Here is a 9,915-nt window from a genome sequence, read left to right as displayed (position 1 = left end):
ATCCCACTTACTAGCAAAGCTGAGATGCCTGGCAATAACTTGAGGGATTTAATTTACTCTGGGTTTCTGGAGAACTGTAAATGTCACATATCACTGCTCTTGCTACCTTCAGTTCATGTCTGTGTGGAACATGAGTTTTTTCTGCATTTTTTTCCTTCTGATGGGGAGGGGTTAATTGATTCTTAAGCGTCTGTTTCATCACGCATATCAAATAATTACTTTTCCAACATATGTAAACAGCCAAGATCTTAAAAAAAATATAACAGGAAGAAGCAATAGTGAAAAACTGGTTTTATTGGACCAGAATGAGAAATTAAAACCTAAAACTTTTATGAGCTTTATTTTGCAGTAACGTGACTGCCAATGCATGGAAGACTAGAGTTAGTACTGCTTTAAACGTGCTGTGTTAGTCTAACCGCACTAGGTATTTCCTACTATGATGTAGGAATGACTGTGACTTAGTGTTTCTATGGCACCTGTGCCATATCAGCTATCTGAATGGGCTTGGGGGATGATACCAGTGATGAACACCTTTCCAGAAGCCTTTAGCCAGTTGCAAATAGTCATCAGAAAGCTCCTTCTGCACCAGATGTAGTTAAAAAACAGTTAGTTAATGGTGGCTTTCAGTTTCAATAAAGCTGTCATGGCAACAGCTGTCACTGGCAATGGCAAGGGCAGGAGCTCAGGGCTGAGTGGATGCAGAGGATGTGGAGCCTGTTCCTAGGGTCTCCTGCAGCACAGTGGTGTGACTGCAGAGCAGCAGTGAGGAACGGTGCATGTATGTTTATTCTCAGGAGGAAGAGCAGAGCTAGTTCCTCAAAAAGCACATTGTTAGGAGTTGTGTATCCAGCTTGTGCTGTTGCTGTACCGCTGGAGACTCCTCTGGGGATGGATAGCTATTTAGGACCTGCCATCATCTCCTTCTGCTTACCCTGTTGAAACAGCCAATTTAGTGAGATAGCAGCACTTGGAGGCTGTGCTGCTGTACCAGCTCTGGTGCCAGGAAGGTACGCAGTGAACCCACAGCCTGAGGCTCTCATCTTCTGTCTGAGAAAGAAGTCACCAGGCTCCAGCACTGCTCGCAGATGCTGACCAAGAAAGGCAAGTCCCGTTGGCTTTGCAGCGCAGAGGTGAGAAGTGAGCAGGTACTCGGGGACTCCCTGATGGGAATGTCATTTTTTGGAGGTGAAAGTGCTCCCTCGTGTGGTTCCCCTGGGCACGAGTTAGGAGTTTGTCCCTGATCCCATCCCAGCCCTTGCTAGAGGCATGTTGAACTAGACAGAAGTGTGCTCAGAAATGCTCCCATGACTTTGAAATCCCACTGTCATTGCAGCTAAATAGGGTGGGATGGGAGAGGCAGAGGAGGGAAATCCCTTCGTGTGACTCACAATCATTGGTAGGTGACATGCCCAGCAGTGGGCCTGAACAAGCATCACTTGTCAGCTACTAACTCAAAAAAAAATCCTTAGGCATAGGAAAGACTGTTGTGTTTCATGCCACAGATGAGTCTTTACTGCAAACAACTGCAAAATGTATCAAACCCGTCAAGTTCCCTTGACTCCGCTCCTGATGGAACATGTGAAAACGAAAGGCTGTTGGGAGCAGATATTCTGTACCCTGAAACAGCCAACAGCTGCTGGGGAAAAAAAAATAAATTAAAAAGGACAATATGTGCTTAAAGCGGTCAAGTAATAAAATTAATCTGTCAAGTGTGCACCCTTTGAAAATAACCAGTCCCATAAAGCTTATTTATATAAATATTTGAACTTAGTTAAATATTGCTGTTTAATATCATAAATCAATATTAATGTCTTGGGTCAATACTCTGTTGCCTTTAGCACACGGACAGCCAGCCGAATGTTAGTTTTATAATAGCGAATCTTCATGGCTGGTTAAAATGTTGATATTTTCTTCACTGCCCCTTTTCAAAAGAAAAGTGATTGGGAGAAAAGTACAAGTGAGATGTTCTTGCATTTTAAATAGCAGTTCTTGCAATTGCAAGGTAGGCATTTTGTCCAAGCTCACAATCTGATGGAGGCAAGTAATCTGAGAAGCACATCTTTACTTGAGAGCAGCCATCAGATGAAATAAGCGAGCTTTTTAATTGTTGGCCTTTTGAATGTTTTCTGTAAAGCTGTCCTTTCGCAGGACACCGATATTTTCTTGGTTAAGGATCAAACACTCCCCTAATTTCATTCCCCTGGCAATAAGCCATGATGCTGCAGTCCTAATTTACTGGAGTGAGATTTACTTACAGGTGTAGACCACAGAGTTTAAACTTCTATTCTTCTGCACAGTCCCAGTAAAGAATGAAGCTGGAGATTTCATGAGATGGTGATTGTATCATTGAATCCATTAGAAAAGCTGGGAAATTGTGACTTCATGTTTTCATTCAAACTCGCTTGAAAAAGTGTTTGCTCCACCTCCCCCGGGAACCAAACGAAAGCTGTTTACCATCAACTCTATTTTTAAAGGGAAAAATGTTTGAAACAAAGAAAAAGGGAAATCCTGATATCAATAGCAAAGCCCCAAACCACAATGCTACCTCCCACCCATGCTGAAAAATATGTTTGCAATATGGCTTGCAGAGCTGCTCAGCAGGGAGAGGGTGAAGGGAACTTAAGGCAGAATTGACTGACACATGGCTGAGATTGGAAATAAAAATGAAATTTCCCAGCCAAGAGAAACCACAAATAACATACAGATTATAAAACGAAGGAGGAACTTTCCACCACGAACAGCAGCAATCTCAGCTTTCTTTCTAGATCTGGACTGGTAGAGAAAATAATCAGAACCATTCCAAAAGCTATTCCTAACCTGTAAGGAAAACAGGCAGAGTATCCTCCTGTCTTTTTCCTTACATATTGCAGATAATTCTCCACGCTGACTTTCAAGATACTGTGGCCTATCTCCAAAACTAATACTAGCTCATTTCCACAGCTTTCTGCTCTAGGTAGCCCAAGGGCAGAGAGCTGGAGGGATAAAGAGAAAATGGAGGCAAGCAGTTTCAATAGTATTTCTATTTTATGTCAGAAGATGAATGCATTTTAAGAATCTTCTTTGTATTTTTTTCTGCACAATGCAAATTACCGTGCTTCTGTGCTTACATGTAAACTGGAGGGGTGCTGCTGTCCCACAGGAGACATGCTCCAAATAAAGGTTTTGCATGGATACGCTCCTCTGTGATGTTGATGTTGTTACAGAGCAAAACCGAGCGTGTGCTCTGATGTTTGCATTGCCTTGAGAAAGATAAATGCATTGGTGAAGTGATAAAAGGCTGCAGGTATTCTCCAGGGGGCTGCTACTTCACTATAACAAGAGCTGACATTGTGGCTGGCTTGTTACACCAGCAGGTACAGAAATTGTCATTAACTTTCACATATTTACTTGCAAAAAAAATTATTTTCCACGTCCACAGATCTTCATAAACCCTAGGTCACATATTTTCAAGTTGTGTTCTTTGTTTGCTAACCTCAGGGTATGTTCTGCCTCCGTGTAAGAGTCGGTTCCTCCTTTACTGGCAACCAGCCATTTGCACTGGGTAAACCTACCGCGTCACAGCATTTCCCACTCCACATCAGAGCACTTCCCACTCCCTGTGCACAACTTGATATGGCACCGGGGTAGTTTACTTTGGCTGTGCTGCAGTAAAGAATGGCATGCTCTGTGTCTGTGCTGATAAGACTTCAAGAGAGCTAAGCTATCATTTTAATATTAAAAAAACAAAACAAAACCACCAGCTTTCTTTTTCAGGCAAAAGCGTAGGCTACCCATGGTTAGAATGTGCAGGTCTGTCTTTTGTCACGGGCTCACGAACAGGTTAGACCTTACCGTCATGCTCACACATATGCTGTGGAGAAACACTGGATTCATCCTGGTGCTCCTCACCTGTCACAAATCTACCTACAAAACAAGACAAGACAGTACTGGGGAGGCTGTACATGGAAATCACAGTGGTGGTTTTAATCTCCTTTTCTTTCCATTGCTCAGCCATTCTGAACTCACTGTGCCTTCTCTTTGCCTACCTTATTTAAGTATTAAAATTTCTAGTCTGACATAATCCCAACTTCCACCCATTTTTAATCTAGAAATGAAGTTTCCCCTCTTTTTTTTTTTTCTTTTTTTTTTTCTTTTTTTTTTTTTTTTCCTGCGGGGAGGAAAGGGCAGGCACCCAGTTCTATCCACCTGCTGTTATTTTTTGGTGGTGGTGTTCCTACTCTTCATCTTAGTGTTGGTCCCTGCATCACTGCATAGATACAGTTTAAGACCTTTTTTTCCAGAAGCAGCAATACACATAACAGAAGCGTCCCATTTGCTAAAGGTACGAGAGCAGAGACCTTTCTGTGCTTGCTCCCACCCACCAGCACCCACTCTCCCTGCAATGAGGAGGGCAACAGTAGCGAGGCTGATGTTGGCCCACGCCGGCAGGGAGCCGTCTGTTGCTTCCAGCCCTGGATGTCAGCCAGGCAGCTCTCCTGACATGCTTCAGGCTGGCAGATGCCCTGCTGTCTGCCACCACTCAGGGACAGGGGCTGGCCAACAGAGCTCATGCTCCCTCCAAGCAGATCTGTAGGCACTCACAACAACCCTGAAAATCAGTGGATGAGAGTGCGTGCTGCTCAGCCCTCACTCAGAAGCTTTTTTGCTAAGGCAACCAGAAACCTGCTGAAGGGCTCTGTGCCTTCTCTCCAGCATCAGTTTGGGAGCCACCAGGTCACTCACCCCTGTCCACAGAGCCCTGACCCTCTGCTAATCAAATAAAACCCCTTACTCTTATCTTACACAACACACACCTCATCTTCTGTATCTCTCTCACTGAACTCTTACAGCCCTAGAGCATGTTTGACCTTTGCAGGGTAATGGTGGTATGCATGCCCAGATTCAGTTAAAGCTGTATACTCTCCTCGTGTTCTGCTTTGAATCTTGTCAGGTGCAAAGAAAAACAGCCCCTGGGAATCCCCTTGCACTCTTCACGCAGGAGCGTCACACCTCAGGGAAACGATGCAGAAAGGAGGAGGGCTGATAGGAAGCCAACTGCCTTACTTCACCCCTAGAAATAAGATTATTTCTTGCACAGATAAGCAAGATCAAGGTAAATGTTTACAAAAACAAACAAACAACAACAACAACAAAATCTTAGATCCCTTTGAGGAGCTACACTTCATCTGAGCTCTGCAGCACTGTACTTAAAGAGGTAGCTGTACCTTTCTTTATCACTGATTTAACAGCCACACTTTGGGAAGGATTGGGTGGACACTTGTTGCCCTAACTGGCAATCTTTAGGTTCTCTCACCCTTTGCCACTCTACTTAGCCTGCAGAGTGTTTAGACGCTGCTGCCCTAGGTACAGCCTTTAGCCTCAGTTTCACTACAGCTGCAGGAACAACCGGCAATCTGAAACCCACTGAACAAACAGCATGGTGACCTAGCCAGCTCGTGTCATTTGAAGTGGCAGGGTTATGACATTCTGTGGGCAGGAAGGCTTGTCATTTGTCCTAGTTTCTCATTATTATTGCAGCACGGCATTTAGAGTATAAAGGAAGTCCTCTGTGCTCCCAGTGGTGGGTCACACTATAAATATCCCAGATGGCACAGGACAAGGAGGGCTGTAAAACTCAGGATGTGGGTCACAGGATGGCTGTCTGCTTTCTGTCTGGGAGAACACGATAATAAACCCTTGCAAAGAACTCTGATAACACCACATGAAAGGAGTACAAACACTGTGGAGATCTTCGGCTGCTGTAAAATGTCACCGCTCTCTTCACTTTGTGATACGCTGCTTTTCTTATTTCCTTCCCTTCCCAGCCCCCTCCCGAGTGCTGAAGGCTGAGAAGCATCCACAAAGCTTTTTTTTTTCCTTCTGTATTACCTTTCAGTTCCTTCTCCCTGTCAGCGCAGACACATCTCCATGTTCTTGCAGCACACTCCTTACCCTGAGCAGTTCTCATGCAAATCAGTGACTCCAACCAAAGGTACCCTGAAGAACACCACATCAAAAATACAGGGCCCTTTCCCCTGCACCACAAGAATGACACTACAGGGAGGTGAGTCACGTCAGTCCTGCACCGTAGGCTTAACAGAAACACTCCTCATGTAAAAAATACCTTCTGTTTCCCTGAAAAAAAGAACAGCAAATATCATGAGTGTTGTCAGCTCTTGTAATAAAAGGATGTTCACGGTGAACATCATGTCTTTTTTTCCTGCATACTTTATATGTTTATTAGTTAATGCTTATTGGCTGTGGTGTTTTAATAACCCCCTGGACAAAGTTTCTGATAACAGTTTTGGAAAGAGGATTTGGGGGTAGAGAGAACAATGAAACAGTTATGGGTACATTTCAAAGCCTCTGAAATTCCCTCTGAAAATTCTTTTTTTCCCTTCCCACAAAAGTCATTTTTCATTTTTTGATCTGCTTACTTCCCCAAGTTTTCCCCAGTCCCAACCTTTCACACAGCCACCAAAGCCTGGTGTGCAGAGTTCTGAAGAGCAATGTGTCTATTCCAGCTGAAGTTACAATTCAGTGCTTGGTTACTGTATTTATACCCATACAATTTTGACAGCTGCTGAGAAATTATACTGCTTTAACTACATCAGCGAGGCAGCAGTGTTTTGTAACATGGGTTTCTCCCAGACAGATTGCAAGGTATAACTCTGGCCCCCAAAGGTAAAGGAGATTTATTTCCTTCTTTTATTCTCCTTCCCCCTGAGACAGGAACTGCCCTCTCCTGCTGACTCAGCAGGATACACTGTGGGACACTGCCCTTAGCTGGATGAAGAGCTGTTAAGGGGTCCGAAAACCGCATCCCACCCAAGCCCCCCTCTGGTCAGTGAGTACTGGAGAGGGAAGGAGCCGAGCAAGCAGCATGAGAGGGGAGCTGAGCCCCGCGATGCACACAGCTGCTATCTATGACAAGCTGCATCCTGTGCCATGCTCCACCTCGCTGCAGCAGGGAAGCTGTTTGAACTCCAGGACCCTTTCTCAGTTCAATCCCTATCTGACAAACACACAGCAGGCAGCTCGAAGAAAAAAAAAAAGCAAAGGTCAGCCCATCCCTATGCAATGATTCACTTTCTAAGACTTCTGACCAACTTCCTAAAACTCTGCCTTGAGAATTTTTCAGACAGCATCTGTACTTTTGAACCATATAAATAGTTGAGGGTGTTCATCATAGCAGAGCAGTGAAGCAAAGAGCTTGATCTGAGAAGGGAAACAAAAAAAGCTCTATCACATCCAGACAGAAAAGTAAAAAAGCGCAAGCCCCTTTCAGAAGTATTGTGTTTAAAAGGGCTGCAGCTGACCTCTGATCTCCTGCCAGCTCGTGAACCTACCTGGAGAGGTTTTTTGCCTGCCTTCCCCCTTACAGGTGGTTAGTAACAACCTCACAGACCCCCCAGGCCTGACTGTCCTGTGCAGTGCAACCCTGTGGCAAATTCCCCAGTGTCCTGGAAGACTCTTCCTTGATGCCTGGGGGTGTTTTCATGGTGTTTTCATGGTGTTTACATAGAGGAAAACTAGACAAGATGAAAGAGGCTGTCCCAGCCTGCGCGGCCTCCTCAGGGGGGTGCGTTCCCCAGCGTCCTTCAGGCTAGCGGGGCTTTTTCACGGAGGGGTAAATCCAGGCGAAAATACACGCCTTGCAAAAAGCTGCGGCCACCCACGGCTTCCCCCAGCACGAAGCGGCCGGCGAAGCCCGCAGCTCTCCCGGCCCCCCGGAGGCCGGCAGGGGCCGAGGCAGCAGCGCCATCTGCGGGGCGAGGCCGGGCCGGGCCGGGGGAGCTGCGCTCGGCCTCGGCACCGCGGCGGGTCCTGGCCTTGGGGCGGTGAGAGCGGCGTGGGGAACGGGGGGAGCTGGTGAGACGGCGGTGGGGTTTAGCAGGAAGGTGCGGGGACAGGTTGGGGTTGGCTGGGAGCTGGTGGGATCCACGTCCTCTGATCCACGTGCAGCTGGGGTCTGGGCAGGGAGCAGAGGCAAATCGGGGTGAGGAGTGGGGAAGTACCCCCACTGCCAGGTGGGTTAAACGTGGGGCTGTCTGCGCTGTAGCTGGTGCTGTGGCATGCTGTTTGTTAGAAGCATTGCTTGGCAGACCCACAAAGAGACGAAAAAAATAAAGAGGTTTTCTACTAGAGCTCCCATTTCCTCGGATTTACCTGTAAGGCATGTATCAGTGTACCTCAGTCCTGAAACTACTTTCACTGTGACTGTCCTTAGGACAGATACATGTACTGGGCCACAGCAACTCCCTTCAGGCTTGTGTAGGTACAGTTGCAGCATCTAGATCAGCATTTCTCTTCACAGACGGTCAGTCCATCTCGTAGCATCACTAAGACATGTAGGTTCTACTTCAGCAACTTCCCCAAAGGTGTGGGGACCCAGAACTACTCTATGCGAGTCACAGGACTAGCCAGTGATTGACAAAATGTATGTGAAATTACCCAGCAGTGTCACCACAGGCCACCACTAACCTTTTAAAACACCTCTGTCTCACCAGCATCCTCTTTGGCTCTGAACACAACACCTCTAGTTCCACTTTGGCCAAAAAAACATCATCAACATTTGACTTCCGTAAATCCCCTCAGAGCATCCCGCTTTCCTCCTGTAGCCATCCTTCCTCCCTGCCCTCGTTTTCATGCCTGGCTTGTTGTCTTTTACATCTTGAACTCTGGCCAGAACCCTTCATTTTTAATTCCTTCCTCTTTCTAAATGGGCATGCCAGTAAACTGAGACAATAATCAGTTTACTCTAATTGATACAGACAAAATTTCTCATGCTCTTACCACATATAAAATTAGTTATACGAAATAGATACTTTTAGCAGGGGAGACCGAGACATAACGGAGAACCTACAAAAAAAAAAAAAAAAAAAAAGACAATGCGTGATAGCCAGACTCTGCTCTGCCTGATACATGCCCAGATTATGAGCTTGGGTTTGTGTACTGTCACAAATATTAATTTAGACAAACTCAAACTTAGCAGCAATTAGGATTTATTAATACTTCTATAGTAAATCACAAGATTGTATTGTGTGATTTTTAACAACACCTAATCATCAACCAATTTAATAAAGTGACACAAATTGGATTTATGTGATGTCTACCAGCTCTTAAGATTTGTTGATATCATATAGCAATTTAACAAAAATTAGTTGTGATTAAAACAGTGACTTAATTAAAGATTTGGGAACGGTAAGGTTCACACAAAACTTACTGCATGGTACTGGGGAGTTCTCAAGTTAGTTGTGTGCCTAAGGATTTCCCCTTGGTGAGTTACTCACCCTGTAGGCACTGGTGTTAGCGAGCGGGCGATCTTTGAATCTCAAGAAGTCATACCTGAGAGGCATCCCAACTCAGGGGGGTTCCTGGGTCACAGCCCACGATGACCCTGGACAGCTCTGGGGGCTCTTCGCTTAGGACCACTGTTTATAGGACCACAAGACAATTGACTCTTAGTACTTTTCCTTCCTGTCTATGACTTAGACAAGGCAATTCCAGTATTTTCCACCAACCACGCCATTCCAGTATCTTCCACAAGTACAGTGCTGGCACTTCTCAGGCTGGGCTACAATTCAGGCCACGAGGGTTGGAAATGGAGACAGGGAGTGCCTGTCTGTACTCACCCGTTATGCCTGTTGCCCACTGACAATAGAAGAATGGTGTAACAACAGCTAATCTTAAACCATAGCTCAGCTGGGGAACAGGCTACTCTGTCACATGTATTCCGGGCTGCTGGACTCTTCTGGCAAGAGAGAATCTCTAATTTTTAATGTATAGTTCAGAGAACCTGGGTTTTATTCCAGTGATGGTTCTCATGGAGGCAAAGCAGTAGGAGGCTGTTCTCAAAACTGAATTAACCACAGCTTCTTGCCACTTTGCAGACCCTAGCAGCCAGAGCTCCATAGCTCTTTCCATGCCAGGCAT

At 45.6% G+C, this 9,915-nt stretch overlaps 2 long non-coding RNA genes across 3 annotated transcripts; both read right to left on the bottom strand.

Moving 5' to 3' along the window:
- Positions 1-1,494: 1,494 nt before the first annotated feature.
- LOC118161722 lies at positions 1,495-2,374 on the bottom strand. 2 transcript variants are annotated; one of them, XR_004748141.1, is made up of 2 exons: positions 2,256-2,374; positions 1,495-1,636 (listed from the first exon to the last, which is right to left on the bottom strand). It is a non-coding gene; the product is annotated as an uncharacterized LOC118161722 (long non-coding RNA). The 2 variants fall into 2 exon arrangements; XR_004748140.1 differs by having other exon boundaries at positions 1,495-1,633; positions 2,256-2,338.
- Positions 2,375-3,052: 678 nt separating this feature from the next.
- LOC118161721 lies at positions 3,053-7,401 on the bottom strand. The gene is made up of 3 exons (XR_004748139.1): positions 7,329-7,401; positions 3,844-3,903; positions 3,053-3,239 (listed from the first exon to the last, which is right to left on the bottom strand). It is a non-coding gene; the product is annotated as an uncharacterized LOC118161721 (long non-coding RNA).
- Positions 7,402-9,915: the final 2,514 nt, after the last annotated feature.

This window comes from Oxyura jamaicensis, chromosome 2 (genome assembly GCF_011077185.1).
Source record: "Oxyura jamaicensis isolate SHBP4307 breed ruddy duck chromosome 2, BPBGC_Ojam_1.0, whole genome shotgun sequence".
In the NCBI taxonomy this organism is placed as follows: domain Eukaryota; kingdom Metazoa; phylum Chordata; class Aves; order Anseriformes; family Anatidae; genus Oxyura; species Oxyura jamaicensis.
This window is presented reverse-complemented; position numbering and strand designations above follow the sequence as displayed.